The sequence below is a fragment of the Mobula hypostoma genome, chromosome 13 (assembly GCF_963921235.1).
Source record: "Mobula hypostoma chromosome 13, sMobHyp1.1, whole genome shotgun sequence".
Taxonomy (NCBI): Eukaryota; Metazoa; Chordata; class Chondrichthyes; order Myliobatiformes; family Myliobatidae; genus Mobula; species Mobula hypostoma.
In genome coordinates this window covers 20,108,869-20,127,806 of record NC_086109.1, presented here as the reverse complement: position 1 = coordinate 20,127,806, position 18,938 = coordinate 20,108,869, and the positions used below count along the sequence as shown (strand labels likewise).

General features: G+C 40.8%; 1 protein-coding gene across 2 annotated transcripts in view; it reads left to right on the top strand.

The window, feature by feature from the left end:
• The first annotated feature begins 1,473 nt into the window (after window positions 1–1,473).
• rap1aa (RAP1A, member of RAS oncogene family a) overlaps window positions 1,474–18,938 on the top strand; it is a 117,639-nt gene continuing 100,174 nt past the window's right edge. Inside the window, exon 1 of one of the 2 annotated variants that reach the window (XM_063065402.1) lies at window positions 1,474–1,602. The gene's annotated coding sequence lies outside the window, so the exon portion shown is untranslated. Of the gene's footprint in view, window positions 1,603–1,705; window positions 1,852–18,938 lie in introns of those variants that run through there. The other variant, XM_063065403.1, reaches the window with a different exon arrangement.

Here is an 18,938-nt window from a genome sequence, read left to right as displayed (position 1 = left end):
ATGTAAGTTTGAATGAGATGAGCCTGTTTGTTTAAGTACTTGGGTAGGTTGATAAAGGCCTGGGTGTGTGAATAATTAAGTTTGAGCCTACCTTGGGGTGTGTGTGTGTGTACTGATGCAAAATTGGGCATATCTTATTCTTCATTTGTGTACACATGCATATATTGGGCAGATTGTAGTCTCCAGCAGCGTGTGTGTGATCATTAGGTCTATAGGTAATTGTGTGTTTTTGGCACATGCGCATTGGAGTGAATGAGTGCATTTAAGCATGTGACGGTGTAGACCAGAGTTTGTGTATCGTTTGGTTGATGTGTACTATTTTATATACAGTACTATGCAAAAGTCTTAGGCACATATATCCAGTTACGATGGCTAGGAATTTTGCATAGTACAGCATATTGTTTAAAATAGGAAGGTGGTCAGGAAACTGAAATAAGACTACTTAGCTTTGTATTAGTTCAGTACTATTAAGTGTTATTTGGTAATTGGAAAGGCATAATACAGCTCTATATATGTGCTTAAGACTTTTGCACAGTACTCTATTTGCCTGTGTGAAATTGGGTGTATGTAGGTTTAGATGTGTAGACTTGATGGGTTTAATTATGTTTAAAGTTTTGAAAGAGAGTGTGAGTGAGTTCACATGTTCATATGAAGAGTTTGGATGGAAATTTTGTTGTGTATAAATGTGTGTGAGTCACAGTGTTTGGAGTGGATGACAGAATTTGGGTAAGGACATGGAGTTGTGTGTGAATTGGAAAGTGTGGGTGCGAGTTTGAAGATAAGAATGTACAGAGAAATGAATGAGCTTGGAAACATAGGAATCCTGGCAATGTGTGAAAATGTAGAGGTGCGTGCGTGTTTGGTGGGGCACTTGTGAGAATTTGAGTATTTTTAATATTTATTTTATTGAGCAGCACAGAATGGGCCCTTCTGGCCCTTCGAGCCTTGCCGCCACACAACCTCCGTTTTAACCCTTGTCTAATCACGGGACAATTTACAATGTCCAATTAACCTACCAACTGGTACGTCTTTGGACTGTGGGAGGAAACCCAAGCATCTGGAGGAAACCTACACGGTCACGGGGAGAACGTACAAACTTACAGGCAGTGGCCAGGTGATGATCATATAAGAATAAGATTGAGAGTTTATGTGTGACATAAAGGTGTAAGGGTGACTTCGAGTGTTTTATATGTGCAAGTGTGAACTAGGTTATACATATATGATTCTGAGAGTAAATGGGTGCTTTTAAGTCATGAAAGGGTGTTTTGACTGTAAGCGAGAGAGATTGAAAGTGTGGCGAGGTCAAAGTGTGAGAGATTAAAGTTATATGTGTGAGTACGCTTGTCTATTGAGCACAACTGTGTGTGTGTGTGTGAGAGAGAGAGAAAGAGAGAGAGGCAGAGATAGATACGGATTAGGGGTCTGGACCCGTGAGCGTGAATTTGGGTGTGTGCCTTTGCTTGTGGGGCCACTGCCGCTTTAAGAGCTATTTCCCTTTTAAGGCACACCAGAGCGAGGCTGGCGGTGACGTTGGGGAGGGAGCTCGAGCGGGTGCAGCCGGAGCCGGAGTGACAGGAGCGGAGCGGACCGAGTGAGCCCGAGGTACCGGCTGTGGGGTGGGCTGGACGGGGAGGGGCGGCGGTGTAGAGCGCGGCCGCTGCCCGCCACACCGCGGAGGCAGGACGGGTCCGTTTGCGGCGGAGTAGGGCGGGCGAGAGGGAGAAGATGAGGTAGCGTCCGGCCAGGCGGCGCTGCGGTTGGAGCCACCGCCTTCCTCACATCGAGCAGTTGCCACCGCTCCCCAACAGGCCCCGGAGCCCGAGCGAGGGGGGCACCCGAGTCCGAGAGCATGTGAGGCGGGGAGGGTGATCACGGCGATTGGGTGTAGTTTAGGGAGGGGACGTAGACAGGGTGGGGGGCTAATGACCCTGGTCCCGGGGGGGGGGCGTTACTCGGGAGGTGAGGCCGCCAGGCCTGCTTCTCCTTCTCCTCCTCCTCCCCGTAACAAGCCAGAGCCCGGGAGCTGAGGGAGTTGCGCCCTTTAGCAGGAGAGCACCCTTGGGCCCTGCCCGGTCCTGGGTTGGGGGTGGGGGGCGATTCCTGTTGCTGCTTCCCGTGTGGCTGGGTTGTGTCCAGGCACAAATACTTTTTATATATAAAAAAAATGTTAGACAGGAAACCCCTGTAAAGTTTATTACTACCGACTATACTACCAAAAGCAAACATGCTGTTTGGGGAAGGGGAATGGGGGAAGACAGGGCAGTGTAATGAGCCTGTGAAACTTTATTTCTGGAAATACTTAACTAATCGGGCAGCATTCGGAGTAGTCACAGAAACAGGGTTAACGTTTCAGGTCAGTGACTTCGGTCACCGATCTGAAACGTTAACGTGCTTTCTCTTGCTCTCTCATTCTTGTCTTTTCAGTTAGACTTTGTTTCTGAGTTTCTTTTAACTAACGAAAGCTGTGCAGTTTAGAATTGGATGTCAGGGTAAAGTTATGTGCACAGATAGGTAGGTATATTGCAATTACGTTAAGCTACCTTGCTTGGGTAAAGTCCAGTATTTCTATCAATCCACCTCCCATAAGTGTTTAACAAGACTTGTTACTTTTTGGCTTTTGGGCATGCTGGCCCATTTTCGTATGTGGTTTTGTGTATTGTGGCATGGTGTGTAAGTATATTTTGCTATTTTTTGAGTTAATTAAATATACTGAGCACTTGGATAATGGAAAATGAATTGGGTCACTTAAGAGGAAAATGTGATGTGTAGGGAGGTCCCAATTAATAGCACTCACTTAAGTATAGGTTCACCACTTGTATGGTCCAATTCTGGAATATTTTTCAAAAGGTACTTAAGGAAGCACTTTGAGAGAGCATGCCTATTGATTTGGTGCATTTAAAGGATTTTTTCCCCCTGGATTATCCAGAGAATTGAGTAAGTTTTATTTAATCTGATTTGTAAAATCTGATGTATATCCTTCAGAGTAAGAGTAGCAATTATTACAGAATGAATAAGTATGTTGTATAAAATGCTTTATGTAGCTGGAACATTCTATCCTCTAAATCAGGTCATCCCAATGTGTTGTCCATATCTTAACTAGCACTGTCCTGTTTACCCACTATCCCTCTGATTACTGACCTACATTTGCTCCCAGTTAAGCACTGCTGTGAATTAAAACAATCTTCAATGGCATTGTCCCTCATTTCTGTAATCCTTTCCAGCTATATAACCTTATGAAATATTCTGATTCTCCAGCTTGGAGGTCTGCTTGATTATAAAATTTAAATTTGACCATGGTCAAAGCAAGCCAGATTGCTTGTAATTTTTTCCATACCTGACCTGGAGGCATTTGCAGGGAAGAAAAAACTTCCTACACAGTACTGTTGATCAAGAATGAAGAACACGTGTGGTAATAGAAAGGAAATGGTATTGTCCTGAATGAGGTACTGTGCTGGGCTGGCACAGCCTTGCCTGAACCCAGCTGAGATTGTTTGGTCTTGTCAGGCTCTGGTTGGGGCTGTATTCCAGTTACAACCTCATGAACATCTCTACTTTTGATCACTTCACTATTGACTGCTAATATCATCTCTCAAATTATCATGTACTGCCTCCCTTACATATTAAACTTTTTAAAAAAAAAACTTTTGTCATCTGACATAATATTTACCCACCTTGGGTTAGAGTCATATTTTGCTTGATACAACTTTGAAGTGTTTTGGAGTGTGTAATATCACTGCAAACTGTCTTGCTGTTTACATTAACTGTTTTTACTAACCAACCTTAGTTGTATGAAAAGACTGATCCTTGAATATATGGATGAGTTTTAAGTTCTCAAACATCGTATGAGAACTTAAAAATTGATGTGGATGAGAATGGAGGTATTCATTAGTGAAGTTGTAGAATCTGAAATGGGCTATGAACAGACAATAAAATAAATTGTAATTAAAGTTGTTTTCTGTACACCTTGATTGTTGGTATTCACATTTCTGTATTTGAATGCTGAAAACTTTCCCATTTATCAAAATTTAAAACTAATTTGTCTTATTTTCTCTGCATTTTATTAATGTAAATAGCATGGAATACTTTGGAGTTGTGCAGATAAAACTCCAAGTATAATGCGGTGTATTATAAGACTTTTGCTCTAACCTGTGACTGTTCTGTGTGTTGATTGGCTGCTGGCTTCTTCCTTGTTCTGTAATGTATATGCAAAGATCCTATTATATTACAGCTTCTGATTAGTGCTTTGTAAGTTATTGCTGTTGTCCTGAGGTGAAAATGGTGGCATTTGGGAAATGTAGCTTCACTTCTAATACCATAGTTTGAAATCCTGCATAAGTTCAGTAAGTAAAATGGGTGAGTGTGAAAATCACTGTCCACCTTAATGTGCCAAAGTTGCAGTGTGTTTTTGTGTAATTTGGGGAGCATTGGAATTCCATTTGGGGCTTGAGCATTACTGTCCAATGTGAAGTTTTATGGTTGAAGTGTTATTTTGAAGAATTGACATTTCTTGTGCTACGGTGTAACAGCATGGAAATTGCCACAACTTTTTAAGTGTCAATTTTAAATTTTTTCCAATGATGAAAGCACTTTTTAAAAAAAGAAAGTAACTGGAGTTATTGAGTTTGTGGTGTATTTAAAATGCATGTCCATTTCAGCTTAATGAGTTTTTTTATATAGCGGTCTATAGCACTTCATTGAAATTGGAATGTTCAGTGTCTGATGCCTATCAAATAAGATCCAGTTTGGATTTTTTGCTTTTGTACTAAGTTTTCAGTTAGGGGTACTGCCTTCTATGATTACATTAAATGCCTTCTGCAACTATGATATCAGAAATAATTTCTGTATTTAAACCACAATTGAATTTCACTGTAGCTGGAAATGATTGCTTTTTGATAATACTCTTACTGTACCAGAAGAATGTTACAAAAGCTTATGTCATTTGAAAAGCTAGCTGGTGGTGCAGTGGCATCTGCACAGGACTCTGAGGCAAGTTGGCAGGGTCCTTACACACTTTCCATCCAGGCCAGGATGAGTGTTGAGCTAGCAACTTGGCATCGTTTTTTTAAAAAAACAAGCAGACAAATGCTAAATAAACAGTAATGTTGCTGCCTAGGGTGGAGAGAGGAATAAACACATTTGAAAGAAGTTTTAAATTTTAAAAAAACAGGCAAAGGCTCTCAATTTGGTAGGATTGTACAGAGTTGGGCAGTATTTTGTGAGGGCATTTTAAAATGGAATAACTTGTATGTTTTGGTTAATGCTTTCCTCTTAGAATGAGATTTGTACAAGATGAAAATCGAATACTTTTGATAAGTTAAATGGTAAAGTCCATGCTTTTTTTCCCCCTGCAATTGTCACAAAATTTCACACTGGTTACTGTCATTACTAAGCTGTCAGATTCTTGAATATGTCCGAGCCTAAGAAGCTTAAAGCAGCATGTTTTGACTTGAAGCTAGTAGTGCAAACTTCCGCATTTGTATTAACTGTGGAAAGTTTTTACTTTAAATTTGAAAGAAGGAATGTTCTGCTTTGTCTTGTGGAAAAGATTTCTGGATAATTTTGTATAATATGGAAATAAAGTAATTTTTAAAATAGTATTGTGACAAATGAAATTTGTGTAGTAATTGGGGTAAAAGGATTGGCTTACAAATCTTGTTTTTTTTTTACTTTGTTTTCCATTTGGTTGCGGAGTTTCACCCTTGCCTGTAGTCTTAACTTCTCATTGAATAAATCTGTATTAATTAACTTTACATGATACATGTCGCAAGACCTTGCACCAGGTCCTACTTTCCTGTATGTTCTCACTGATGCCTTAATCCCCTGGGAATTGTAATAACAATTTAAATTTTAATCTACATAACTGTTCCTTTAAATATCCGTGTAACTTTTTTAATTCAGCTTGTGAATTCTGACAATTCTGTGCTCCCAAGTATTTACCTTCCCACTATTGATGGAACATTGGCTGTCAGTTCTGTATTCAGTTTGCATGTAAATTGCCTGCAATGTTTCTTCATCTCTTCTGTAAGCTGTTCTTCTTGCTCCTCTCTTGCATTTCCTTGTGATACAATCATGTGCTTGGATGTTTTGCACAATGAAACTACCTTGAACTTAAACTTCTGTGGTGACTTTGGAAAACAATCTTGGGCTATAGCTTCTACAGGCCTGGAACCACACACTCTGACTACATCATGACCTTCTAGGCCCGGTTTGTTTGCAGGGGTGGGGAAAGAAGGAGAGAAGAAGCATTTAGTTTGCAGGTGTCCCTGTTGTAACATGCTTGTCCTGTCCTGTTCTCTTTTGGTACAATTCCTACATTTGAAATATTTGTTTTCTAAACTCAGCAAAATTTGATTTTGTCAGTTTTTTATCTAAAAGATTTTGTTTAGCGATACGGCAAGGAATAGGCGGTCTGGCCCTTCAAACCAGACTACGTAGCAATTCCACAACCCCGATTAACCCTAACTTAATCACTGGACAATTTACAATGACTGATCATATATGAAGTATGGGAGAAAATTGGAACATCTGTGGAAACCCCACGTAGTCCACGAAGAGGATGTGAAGAGGATGTAAAGAGGTGCCCAAATTGAACTTTGAACTCTGGAACACCCTGAGCTATAAAAGCTTTGTGCTGTCCATTCTGCTACCATAGTGCCCCACAAGATGTAGAATAACTGTTAGAAATGTTGATAAAAATCAACCTTTCACTTCATAAAGCTGTATGTGTTCATCTGCAACTTATAAAACTAATACTCATAGCAACGTGTTGGCGATGAGTATTGGTGCTATAGATTGGAGTTGGTGAACAATTGATTAGTGGAAAGAGGCCAGAATTTGTTTCATTTTGAAAGAATTTTGCCCGCCTTTACCTCACTAATGTTTATTTTTTAGTAAGCAAAGCTGGTGGTTCAAAGTGGGATATGAATACTATTTTTGCTAGCCTTATACTAAAGTGGCAGTACAGTACTAAAATACCTACTGAAGTAGGTTCTGTGTATAGAATTGGTCAATAGCTACTTGGGTAAGAATTCTGACTTCCCAGTACCTATGGCATTAAATCTCTTTACTAAAAAATATCAAGAGGGGGGGAAAAATAAAGTCAAGATGGTTTTGAAAGGATACAGACATCAAATTATGACATCATTAAGTGCATCCTTTAAGCATTATTTGTTGGTTTTTTTTCCCCTACGCCTGAGTTCTATTTAGTAGAAATCATCTGCTGATTCCTTTTTACTTAGTAATTAAAAACTGGAAAATATTTTGCATCCATGATGCTTATTTTGAGGTGCCTTGCATGTTCAATGCAAAACCACATTATCTATGTTAGAATCATCTCTGTATTTAGTGATGTCTTCTAATTTGATGTTTTTCAAATTTAGACATGTAATTCAGAATAAGGTTTAATATCACTGGCATATGTTTTGAGATTTGTTATATGGCAGCAGTGTGTTGCAATACTGTATATAATTAAATGGCAGAAGTATATTTATTAACAAGATAAATAAGTAGTGCAAAATGAGGGGGAAAAGTAGTGAGGTAGGTTCAATGTCCATTCAGAAATCTGATGGCAGAGGGGAAGAAACTGTTCCTGAATTGCAGAGGCTTCTGTACACCTTCAGGCTTCTGTATACCCTTCCTGACAGTAACAATGAGAAGAGGACATGTCATGGATGGTGAGGTTTCTTGATGATGGAATCTGCTTTTCTGACGCATTGCTTCTTGAATATGTCTAGATGTCTTGGATATTATGAAAGCTAGTACTCATGATGGAGCTGACTAATTTTACAACTTTCTGCAGCTTGCTACAATCCTGTGTGCAGTAGCACCCCCCCCCCACACCCATACCAGGTGGTGATACAGTCAGTCCGAATGCTCTCCGTGGTACATCTGTAAGAAGTTTTGAGTGTTTTAGGTGACAAACCAAACCTCTTCCAACTCCTAATGAAATATAGCTACTGCCTTGCTGCCTTTTATAGCTGCATTGTTATGTTTGGACCAGGCTCGATCCTCAGATATTGACACCCAAGAACTTGAAATTGCTCACCTTCTCCACTTCTGATCCCTCTGAGGATTGGTTTGGGTTCCCTCGTCTTACCCTTTTTGAAGTCCACAATTGACTCTTTGATTTTACTGACATTGAGTGCAAGGTTGTTATTGTGATACCACTCAACTAGTTGGTATGCCCTGTTGTCACCATCTGAGGTTCTCCCAACAGTGGTTATATCATCAGCAAATTTATGGATGGCATTTGAGCTGTGCCTAGCCACACAGTCACGGGTGAAGAAAGAGTAGAGCAGTGTGCTAAGCCAGGGGTCCCCAACCTTTTTTGCACCTCGGACTGGTTTAATATTGACAATATTCTTGCTGACCGGGGGATGGGGGGGGGGAAAATGGTGTTCAAGTAGGGTTAAACTCACCTCAACATGTCTTTTACAGTTAGGGTTGCCAACTTTCTCACTCCCAAATAAAGGACAAAAGTAGCAGTCAAATCCTGACGAAGGGTCCCGGCCCGAAACATTGACTGTACCTCTTCCTATAGATGCTGCCTGGCCTGCTGCATTCAGCAGCATTGTTTGTGTGTGTTGATGGGACACTTGTGTTTACCCCGAGAAAGAGTACCATGACCATGAAGCCTTGCGCGGACACCTGTGTGCATGCGCGTACGTGCCGATTTTTATTTTCTTCCACAAATCGGTTTTGGCTTAATCTTTACGCCTACACTGTACATACATTACTTCTACTTTATATAAGCTGTGTATTTATCATATCATTCCTGCTTTTACTATATGTTAGTTATTTTAGGTTTTATGTGTTATTTGGTAGGTTACTTTTTGGGTCTGGGAACGCTCAAAAATTTTTCCTATATAAATTAATGGTAATTGCTTTTTCGCTTTACGCCATTTCGGCACGAAAGGTTTCATAGAAACGCTCTACCTTAGCGGGGGAAATACGGGACAAAGGCGGTCCTGTATGGGACAAACCAATTTAGCCCAATATATGGGATTTCCCGGCAAATACGGGACAGTTGGCAACCCTATGTTCAAGTTCAATAGTGTGTGACAGGGAATGAGGAAAGGTGCAGCTGACTCGTATCGTTTCCTCGTGGCCCGGTGGTTGGGGACTGTTGGGCTAAGCACACATCCCTGAGGTGTGCTGGTGTTGATTGTCAGAAAGGTGGAGATATTATTACTAATCTGCACATTGTGGGCTTCTGGTTAGGAATTGGAAGATCCAGTTGCAGAGGGAGGCACAGAGGGCCAGGAATGTAGGAATGATGTTGTTAAATGCTGAACTATAGTCAATGAGCAGCATCCTGACATGGGTATTTATATGATGCTGAGATCATGTTCACAAATCTCAAAAGTCAATTCCTGTAGCACCTCCCTGATAAGTGAGAAGGTAATCAATGTCTTAGATGATGACGGTCCTTCATGATAGGTCCTGCCTTTTTGAAGCATCACTGCTTGATGTCCAAGGTACTTGTGAGGTTAGTGCCTATGATGGAGCTGACTGAGTTTACAACTTTGTGCAGCTTATTTCAATCCTGTGCAGTTGCCAGCACCCCCACCCCCATACCAGGTGGTGATGCAGCCAGTTAGAATGCTCTCCAGAGTACATCTGTAGAAACTTGCGAGTGGCTTTGGTAACATGCCAAATCTCCTCAAACTCCAAATGAAGTATAGCTGCTGTTGTGCTTTCTTGTAATTATGTCAATATGCTGGGCCCAGGGTAGATCCTCAGTTGTTGACCGCTGGAAAATGATGCTGGAGAGCTAGCAATGGAAGACAATGAAATGGCAGATGAATCAAATATTTTGCATCTGTCTTCTCTATAGAAGACACCAGCAGTATGGTGGCAGCTCCAGCTGTCGGGGCATGAAGTGTGTGAATTTACCATTACTAGAGAGAAGGTTCTTGGGGAACTGAAAGGTCTGAGGGTAGATTAAGTCACTTGGACCAGATGGTGTACATCCCAGGTTCTGAAAGAGGTGGCTAAAGAAATTGTGGAGGCATTGGTAACGATCTTTCAAGAATCTCCAGATACCAGAATGGTTTCAGAAGACTGAAATTGCAAATATCACTCCAGTCTTCAAAAACGAGGCAGAAGTAAGGGAACGATAGGCCGGTCAGTCTGACATCAGTGGTTGGGAAGGTGTTGGAGTAAATTATTAAGGTGTCTGGGTACTTGGAGGCACATGATGAAATAGGCTATAGTCAGCATGGTTTCCTTAAGAGAAAATCTTGCCAGACAAATCTGTTGGAATTCTTTGAAGAAATAACAAACAGGATAGACAAAGGAGAATTGGTGGATATTGTGTTCTTGGATTTTCAGAAGGCTGTTGACAAGACACCACACATGAGGTTGCTTAACAAGCTATGAGTCCATGGTATTACAAGAAAGATTGTAGCATGGATAAAGCAGTGGCTGATGGCAGGAGGAAAAGAGTGAGAATAAAGGGAGCCTTATCTGACTGGCTGCCAGTGACTAATGATGTTCCACAGGGGTCTGTGTTTGGACTGATGCTTTTTATGTTATGTCAGTGATTTGGATGATAGAATTGATGGTTTTGTTGTAAATTTTGCAGACAATATGAACATAGGTGGTGGGACAGGTAGCTTTGAGGAAGTAGAGAGGCTGCAGGAGGGCTTAGACGGATTAGGAGAATGGCAAAGAAATGGCATGGCAGTATTGCTAAGTGTATGGTCATACACTTTGGTAGAGAAATGAAAGGGTTGACCGTTTTCTAAGTGGAGAGAAAATATAAAAAGAGGCGCAGAGGGACTTGGGAATCCTTGTGCAGGGTATCCTACAAGTTAATTTGCAGGTTGAGACTGGTGAAGAAGGCAAATGCAATGTTAGCACTCATTTCAAGAGGACTAGCGTATCTAAGCAACAATGTATGCAATGTATCTTGAGGTTTTATAGAGCACTGGTGAGGCAGTTTTGGGCTTCTTATCTTTGAAAGGGTGTGCTGAAACTTGAGCGGGTTTAAAGGAGATTCATGAAAATGATTCCAGGATTGAATGGCTTGTCATATGAAGAATGAGAGTGACCTCATTGAAACCTATTGTGTGGTGAAAAGCCTTGATAGAGTGGATGTGGAGAGGATGTTTCCTATGGTGGAAGAATCTAAGACCAGAGGGCACAGCCTCAGATTAGTGGGTGTTTTTGGGATGGAGATGAGGAATTCCTTTAGTCAGAGAGTAGTGAATTTGTGGAATTCTTTGCCACAGGCAGCTGTGGAGGCCAAGTCTTTATGTGTATTTAAAGTAGAGGTCGATAAATTCTTGATTGGTCAGGGCATGAAGGGATACAGGGAGAAGGCAAGAGATTGGAGTTGAGAGAAAAATTGGATCAACCATGATGAAATGACAGAACACTCAGTGGTCCAACTGGCCTGTATCTTGTAGTCTTGTTTTGATACCCAGGAACCTGAAATTTCATTCTTTCCCCTTCTGATCCCTCTGAGGCTTGGTGTGTGTTCTTTCATCTTGTCCTCTTTGAAGTCCACAATCAATTCTTTGATCTTACTGACATTGAGTGCAAGGTTGTTGACGCCACTCAACCAGTTGATCTATCTTACTCCTGTACACCACTTCGTACCATCTGAAATTATTTTATATTATAGTTTTTAAACACTTTGGAAACATTGGAGATGCCGGAAACCTCAAGTAACACACAAGATGCTCAGAATTCAGCAGGTCAGGCAGCATCAATGGAGAGAAAATGTTTTGATTTGAGACCACTCAAGGTCATGAATTTCCTGATAGTCTTGACCTGAAACGTTGACTGTCCATTTCCTCCATAGATACTGCCTGACTGGTGAGTTCCTTTAGCATTTAATGTACCTCTAAAATGTGTTGCTTTGAACATTCCATCACAAGGATTACACAAGGAAGTTTTCCCATTCATAAGCTGAGATATTACAAATGGTAATTGATGCTTATTTTTTGGAATTTGCTGACTCAAAGAAGCTATTATGAATGTATGGTATGTGTTCAGACTCTGGCATTGAAAATTCTAGATCTACTCTGGTTGTGCTTAATTTAAATTGCTCCAAAATAGTGATTTTTTTTCCCATTTAAAAAATAATTACTCTAGTTATATGAAAAACTCTTGCTTATCTTGAATGGTAACCTTTAACTTGGATGACAACTTTTTTCAAAATTAAATTTACATAAGTTAGAACTTCCAGTCCACTAAAAAATTATTAAAGATGGTGGTCAACATATGTGGCAAAAATATTCTTGGCTCCTAATTTCTTTAACTGCTACTAAACAGGTCAGCGTGGTGAGAGAGCTTGTAATGTAGCCTCTGAGAAGCAGGATCCAGGAATGGAGTATAGCCCTTTTGTTAGCATTGGTTAATCTGGTCAGCCAAATCTTTATTAAGATTTAATAATTTAATGGTCGTGTTTGAAGATTACTCTCCTAATATCCTTAACTTTGTCACTATCAAAAGTAGACTAGTCATGAATCTTTTTAATGGGACTTGCTGCTTACGAAGAAAGTTTCAACACATTGTAGGTAATGTCAATGACTTTGACATGATGTAACATTTTTAAGTTGTTCAAGATTTCTTAATCTTTCCAATGTAACAGTCTGTTGCAACTGGAAACTAAAGTTCTAATTCTGCCATTTATCCTTGAAGTATTGTAATTTTGTCATGTATCAGAGTTGTGGCATACCTGCTTTGTGTGATTGCATTTAATTTCCTCCTGAATATATAGTAAATAAAGGAGCCATATATGAGAACTGAACCCATTGTTTTCATCTGGCATGAATTATGTTCCTTGGTTACTAACTCAGTTCCTTGCTTAAGGCTAAACAGGATGCTAGTCTTTAAACCCAAATTTCTGACTACTTAATTTTGAATCCTCATTGATTTGTAGCATAGATTTATTTTATGCCTAGGCTGTGTTGCCCTATGGGTTCTGAGAAGCATGATGGACATTCAGCATCTATCCAGTCAGTTCCTTCTAGCTGAGAAATGTGACCTTGGAATTAGGGGCATGACCCTTTGGGTCTGGGAGGCACATTCTATATGATTGTTGATCTTAAGAATGCTTCCACTAACAGGTTATGGGTTTTGGGCACTTGAGGAATGGGAGCTGGATGGAGCAGCTATAACTTTATTGAATAGAAGAAGATTAAGGCACATTGTCTGCTATGTATTGTGAAAAGGGAAGTTGAGCAATAACAACATTAGTACTAGTTTTCAGCAGAATGGAGCATTATTTTAACAATCTGTGTACTGTTTGGTTGCATGTTAATGTTGCATTAGAATTTAAGATTTGCATATTTGGAATCATGACCCATTTTTACACCTCTTCTGAAGCCGTGTCTCCCTGTTAAGAACTGACTATATTTCTGAAGCTGTCTTGTAACAACCAAATTATAGAATTATTATCACATTAAGTTCTCATTTGGTGCATGTTTAAAAATTGACTCCTTGGGGCATGATCCATTGTCTAATCCATTTGTTTGTTCATTCCCTGCAGCTATGTAAATTATTTTCACTTGGGTACTTGGTTAACTGGGATTTCAAATTATGCATGTTTCATTTTGAATCTGCATTATGATTCTTGAGATCCACTTTGGTTTTGTACATTGCATCAATTAGTTTTGTATGCATGGCCAATTTTTGTTTCAAGTTGAACTGTAATGTGGGATAATGTATACCTTTAATTATACTTTAAAATCTACATGTGACAAGTTTGATTAAAATGAAGAAATGCAGTACTTGATTTAAGCGGTATGGATTATTTAATATTTCTTTAAGATAGTATTGGAATATTTAGGGGTAAAATTAAGGCTGGAATATTGGGCTCTCTGGAGGTTGCTTACATATTCAACTATCCATTTCTTTTCGTCAGTTGGCTACATTTTCTGCTGGAATGGTGCAGAACTGAGTTACTCGGGTCAGCAGTTCAAGGGCCGATAGAAATTTCAAAGGTATCTGCATATTCTTTCACTTAGGAAATTCGTAGTTCTCATGAGATATCTATTTCATGGAAATTCAATGCGATCATCTCCTGTTTGATGCAAGGAGCTCCAGGATTTTGGGTCAGAACAAGTTCTGTGTGGTATCTTGTCTCAGTTTGAGAAACGCGAGTGTGTAGTATTTTACTCATTTCCAAGACACAGGCAGCCAAGTGAATGAATCCAAGTAATGGTCTTTCCTGTTTTTGGAGAAGGGGAAATTCTGTTTTCTGCAGTTTTGTGGCATTGGCTCTGATATTTAAACTGGTGCCTGCCATGCTTTTTATGCAGATCTATTTTAATGTTTTAAGTAAATTGAGTCTGCTGAAAACTATATATTGAGTTTTGAGTCTCGTTGACAGTTTTGTACTGGCAGTATTCCATTAAATGGGTAGAAGGCTTTCTTAGGGATGATGAAAGTGATACAGTGACATTGGGCTGTCTTTATTTGTTTTTCTGTACCCCACCCATATGGGATAGTTATAAATGGGTCCAAAAACATGCAAAGTGTTTGTGACCCTTGAGTAATGAAGGGAGTCTTTGCACTAGCACTGAAAATTCTATAGTTTAATTTGGTATTCCCCTAGAATTTTACTTTTGAAGAAGCTGCAATTCTACCCCAAATGAAAGTAACTTACATAAAGGTGGGACAAACAAAAAATGCTGGAACTACTCTGCAGTTCAGGCCTTATCTATGGGGGTAGAAAGAGTTAATGTGTCAGGGTGGAGACAGTGTCAGAAAGGTGTCAAATGAAGCTGATAATGCTGCAGACAGTGGTGAGGGGACATCTTTGGGTAAAACAACGATGAGTATGGGAGTAAGCAGTGAATAATATCTAGCTGGTGTGTGAATGGGAGCAGTTAGATAGTGACAGCATTGGAAGAAAGAACCTAGATAGAGGAATGTGGCAGTTGTGAAATGCAGATTTGAGTACAAGCCCAGTAAATCAGAAGGGGTGGGAGGAGAAGCTATTATTACAGATGGATCACAAGACAAAGGAGCAGAAGTAGGCCATTCGGCCCATCGAGTCTGCTCCGCAGCTCCCCCATGAGCTAAACTATTCACCCATCTAGTTCCAATTTCTGGCTTTTTCCCCATATCCCTTGATACCCTGGCTAATTAGATACCTGTCAATCTCCTCCTTAAACACCCTCAATTATCGGGCCTCCACAGCTGTATGTGGCAACAAATTCCACAAATCCATGACCCTCTGGCTAAAAAAATTTCTCCTCATCTCTGTTTTAACTGGGTACCCTCTAATTCTAAGACTATGGCCTCTTGTCCTGGACTCACCCACCAAGAGAAACAACCTTTCCACATCTACTCTGTCCAACCCTTTCAACATTCGAAATGTTTCTATGAGATCCCCTCTCATTCTTCTATACTCTAATGAATACAATCCAAGAGCCGACAAACGCTGCTCATATGTTAACCCCTGCATTCCAGGAATCATCCTCATAAATCTTCCCTGAACTCTCTCCAACATCAGTACATCCTTTCTAAGATAGGGGGCCCAAAACTGCACACAGTATTCCAAATGAGGTCTCACTAATGCCCCATAGAGCCCCATCAACACCTCCTTACTCTTATACACTATTCCTCTTGAAATGAATGCCAACATAGCATTCGCTTTCCTTACCACCAATCCAACTTGGTGGTTAACCTTTAGGGTATCCTGCACGAGGACCCCCAAGTCCCTTTGCACTTCCGATTTTTGAATTTTCTCCCCATCTAAATAATAATCTGCCTGATTATTTCTTCTTCTGAAATGTACAACCGTACATTTGTCAACGTTGTATCTCATCTACCATTTCTTTGCCCACTCTCCTAAACTGACTAAGTCTCTCTGCAACCTTTCTGTTTCTTCAACATTTCCTGCTCCTCCACCTATCTTGGTGTCATCCGCAAACTTAGCCACAAAACCATTTAATCCATAATCCAAATCATCGATATACATCGTAAAAAGAAGCGGCCCCAACACTGACCCCTGCGGAACACCACTAGTAACCGGCAACCAATCAGAACAGGATCCCTTTATTCCCACCCTTTGCTTTCTGCCTATCAGCCAATGCTCCACCCACTTCAATATCTTTCCTATAATTCCATGGGCTCTCATCTTATTAAGCAGCCTCATATGTGGCACCTTATCGAAGGCCTTTTGAAAATCCAAATACACAACATCCACAGCCTCTCCCTTGTCAATCTTATTCGAGATTACCTCAAAAAATTCCATGACTGGTACATTTTCAGAATGGCAGGCAGTGACTAGTGGGGTACTGCAAGGCTCAGTGCTGGGACCCCAGTTGTTTACAATATATATTAGTGACTTGGATGAGGGAATTAAATGCAGCATCTCCAAGTTTGCGGATGACACGAAGCTGGGTGGCAGTGTTAGCTGTGAGGAGGATGCTAAGAGGATGCAGAGTGACTTGGATAGGTTGGGTGAGTGGGCAAATTCATGGCAGATGCAATTTAATGTGGATAAATGTGAAGTTATCCACTTTGGTGGCAAAAATAGGAAAACAGATTATTATCTGAATGGTGGCCGATTAGGAAAAGGGGAGGTGCAACGAGACCTGGGTGTCATTATACACCAGTCATTGAAAGTGGGCATGCAGGTACAGCAGGCGGTGAAAAAGGCGAATGGTATGCTGGCATTTATAGCGAGAGGATTCGAGTACAGGAGCAGGGAGGTACTACTGCAGTTGTACAAGGCCTTGGTGAGACCACACCTGGAGTATTGTGTGCAGTTTTGGTCCCCTAATCTGAGGAAAGACATCCTTGCCATAGAGGGAGTACAAAGAAGGTTCACCAGATTGATTCCTGGGATGGCAGGACTTTCATATGAAGAAAGACTGGATGAACTGGGCTTGTACTCGTTGGAATTTAGAAGATTGAGGGGGGATCTGATTGAAACGTATAAAATTCTAAAGGGATTGGACAGGCTGGATGCAGGAAGATTGTTCCCGATGTTGGGGAAGTCCAGAACGAGGGGTCACAGTTTGAGGATAAAGGGGAAGCCTTTTAGGACCGAGATTAGGAAAAACTTCTTCACACAGAGAGTGGTGAATCTGTGGAATTCTCTGCCACAGGAAACAGTTGAGGCCAGTTCATTGGCTATATTTAAGAGGGAGTTAGATGTGGCCCTTGTGGCTACGGGGATCAGGGGGTATGGAGGGAAGGCTGGTGCAGGGTTCTGAGTTGGATGATCAGCCATGATCATAATAAATGGCGGTGCAGGCTCGAAGGGCCGAATGGCCTACTCCTGCACCTATTTTCTATGTTTCTATACCAAGGAAGAGTCCTGTGAAGCTGTAGATTTCAACAATGAGTCCACAAGTTTCAAGGAAGATAGTTTTGTTTTTGTCAGATAGAGTAGGCAATACCTTGCTGCATAAAATGATTTGGGTAGATTAAAATTTTGAATCTGAAGGCATTCACAACTAAGGGTAAAGTTGACGGTTTAGTTTAGCATCTTCATTCTGACCAAAGAATAGATGTCAACCAAATCCTAGTCCAATGTAGATATATGACTGCAGGTGTTGAAATTTGGAATAATCGGTGAACATCAATGGGTCAAGCAGCATCGGGGTGTGGGGAGGAGAGAAATCACCTGGCTTCCCATCATTCTTCACCACCAAAGAGTGGTGACCCCCCCCGAATCTAATGGCACCTGTCCCATCACTCCCCTTTGCTACATGAGCTGTCTTGTCTTCTCCACTCAATCCTGATGCAAGGTCTTGATTCAGATTCATTGCATCCTCCTAGCCTCTGCATAAACCTTTTATCACTGTGAGCTGCAATTTGATCCCACTACTAGCTGCATCTTCTCACCCACATCTGCAGGACCCATAGAATTCCTGGTCTGCTCATATCTGACCCCTGAGGAGGGTACAGTATTTGTCCTTGGATCCCTTCCTTTGCCACATTCCAGGGATCTAATTGGCCATTAGAGATGATGCAAAGGTGCTTCTGATGTTCTGTTGTACATTGGCAAGTAAAGCACAGACTAATCAACCAGTTTCTAGAGAGCCCACACTTTGCAGCATGTTACTGAAATTTTCCTTCCATTCTTGCACTGAGACTTACCCATCCTTGGATACCTTTGCTGCTAGGGTTAGATCTTGTGCAAACCAGAGGAAAAATGCTCCATTCTGCCCGTGTAGTTGACAACAGTGAATATTACAATTTGATATAACCTTTTGTTTTGTTTTTTCTTTAACCTGCACATTTTCCTTCCAATCCACCTTCAGTCCTTCCGCTCCTGACTCTATACACTTAACCACTGAATCTTACCTCTTCATACCCTTGCTCCCTGGCTTCGTCTGCTTTTTTTTCCTGCTTCCACCTTCCATTTACCTGCCTCTGTCTCCATCCCTGCCCCTCCCTATCTATGTTTAACTTCAACCCTTCTCATTCTACCTAACTTATTGGCCAATATCTGCCATTTCCTCCTTCCTTTTTATTCTGGTTATTATCTCTCCAGGGAGCTCTAGCACCTTGGGTCAATACAAATTCTGATTTGCCTAATTCCAGAAACTTGATTGTGTAATAATTTGTCCATTTCCAGGATGCTGGCAACCAGGTGAATGAACTCAAGTAGATTTTTTTTTTTTGGAGTGGGGTTCCTTTTTGTGCACTTGTGTGGCATTAGTTCTTGTATTTTAGCTGGTTAAATCTGCAAACTGATACATGTCTTTAATACAAATCTTTTGAGTTTTTACTGAGCTTTACAGTTGCAATATATTGGTTTTTGGAGCCATCTATTTGGAAGATCTGGACTTTCTTCCCAAGGCTTTGACCCAGATGTTGACAATTCCTCCTTCTCCATATCTGTTCCCTCCCTAAAACTTTACCCATGTAGTGATATACATCATATCAAATGCCTCCTTAAAGGGCTTTTGCTCATGAGTTCTAGAATCCTATGCCATCTTGATTCTTTGCACTCTATTTGC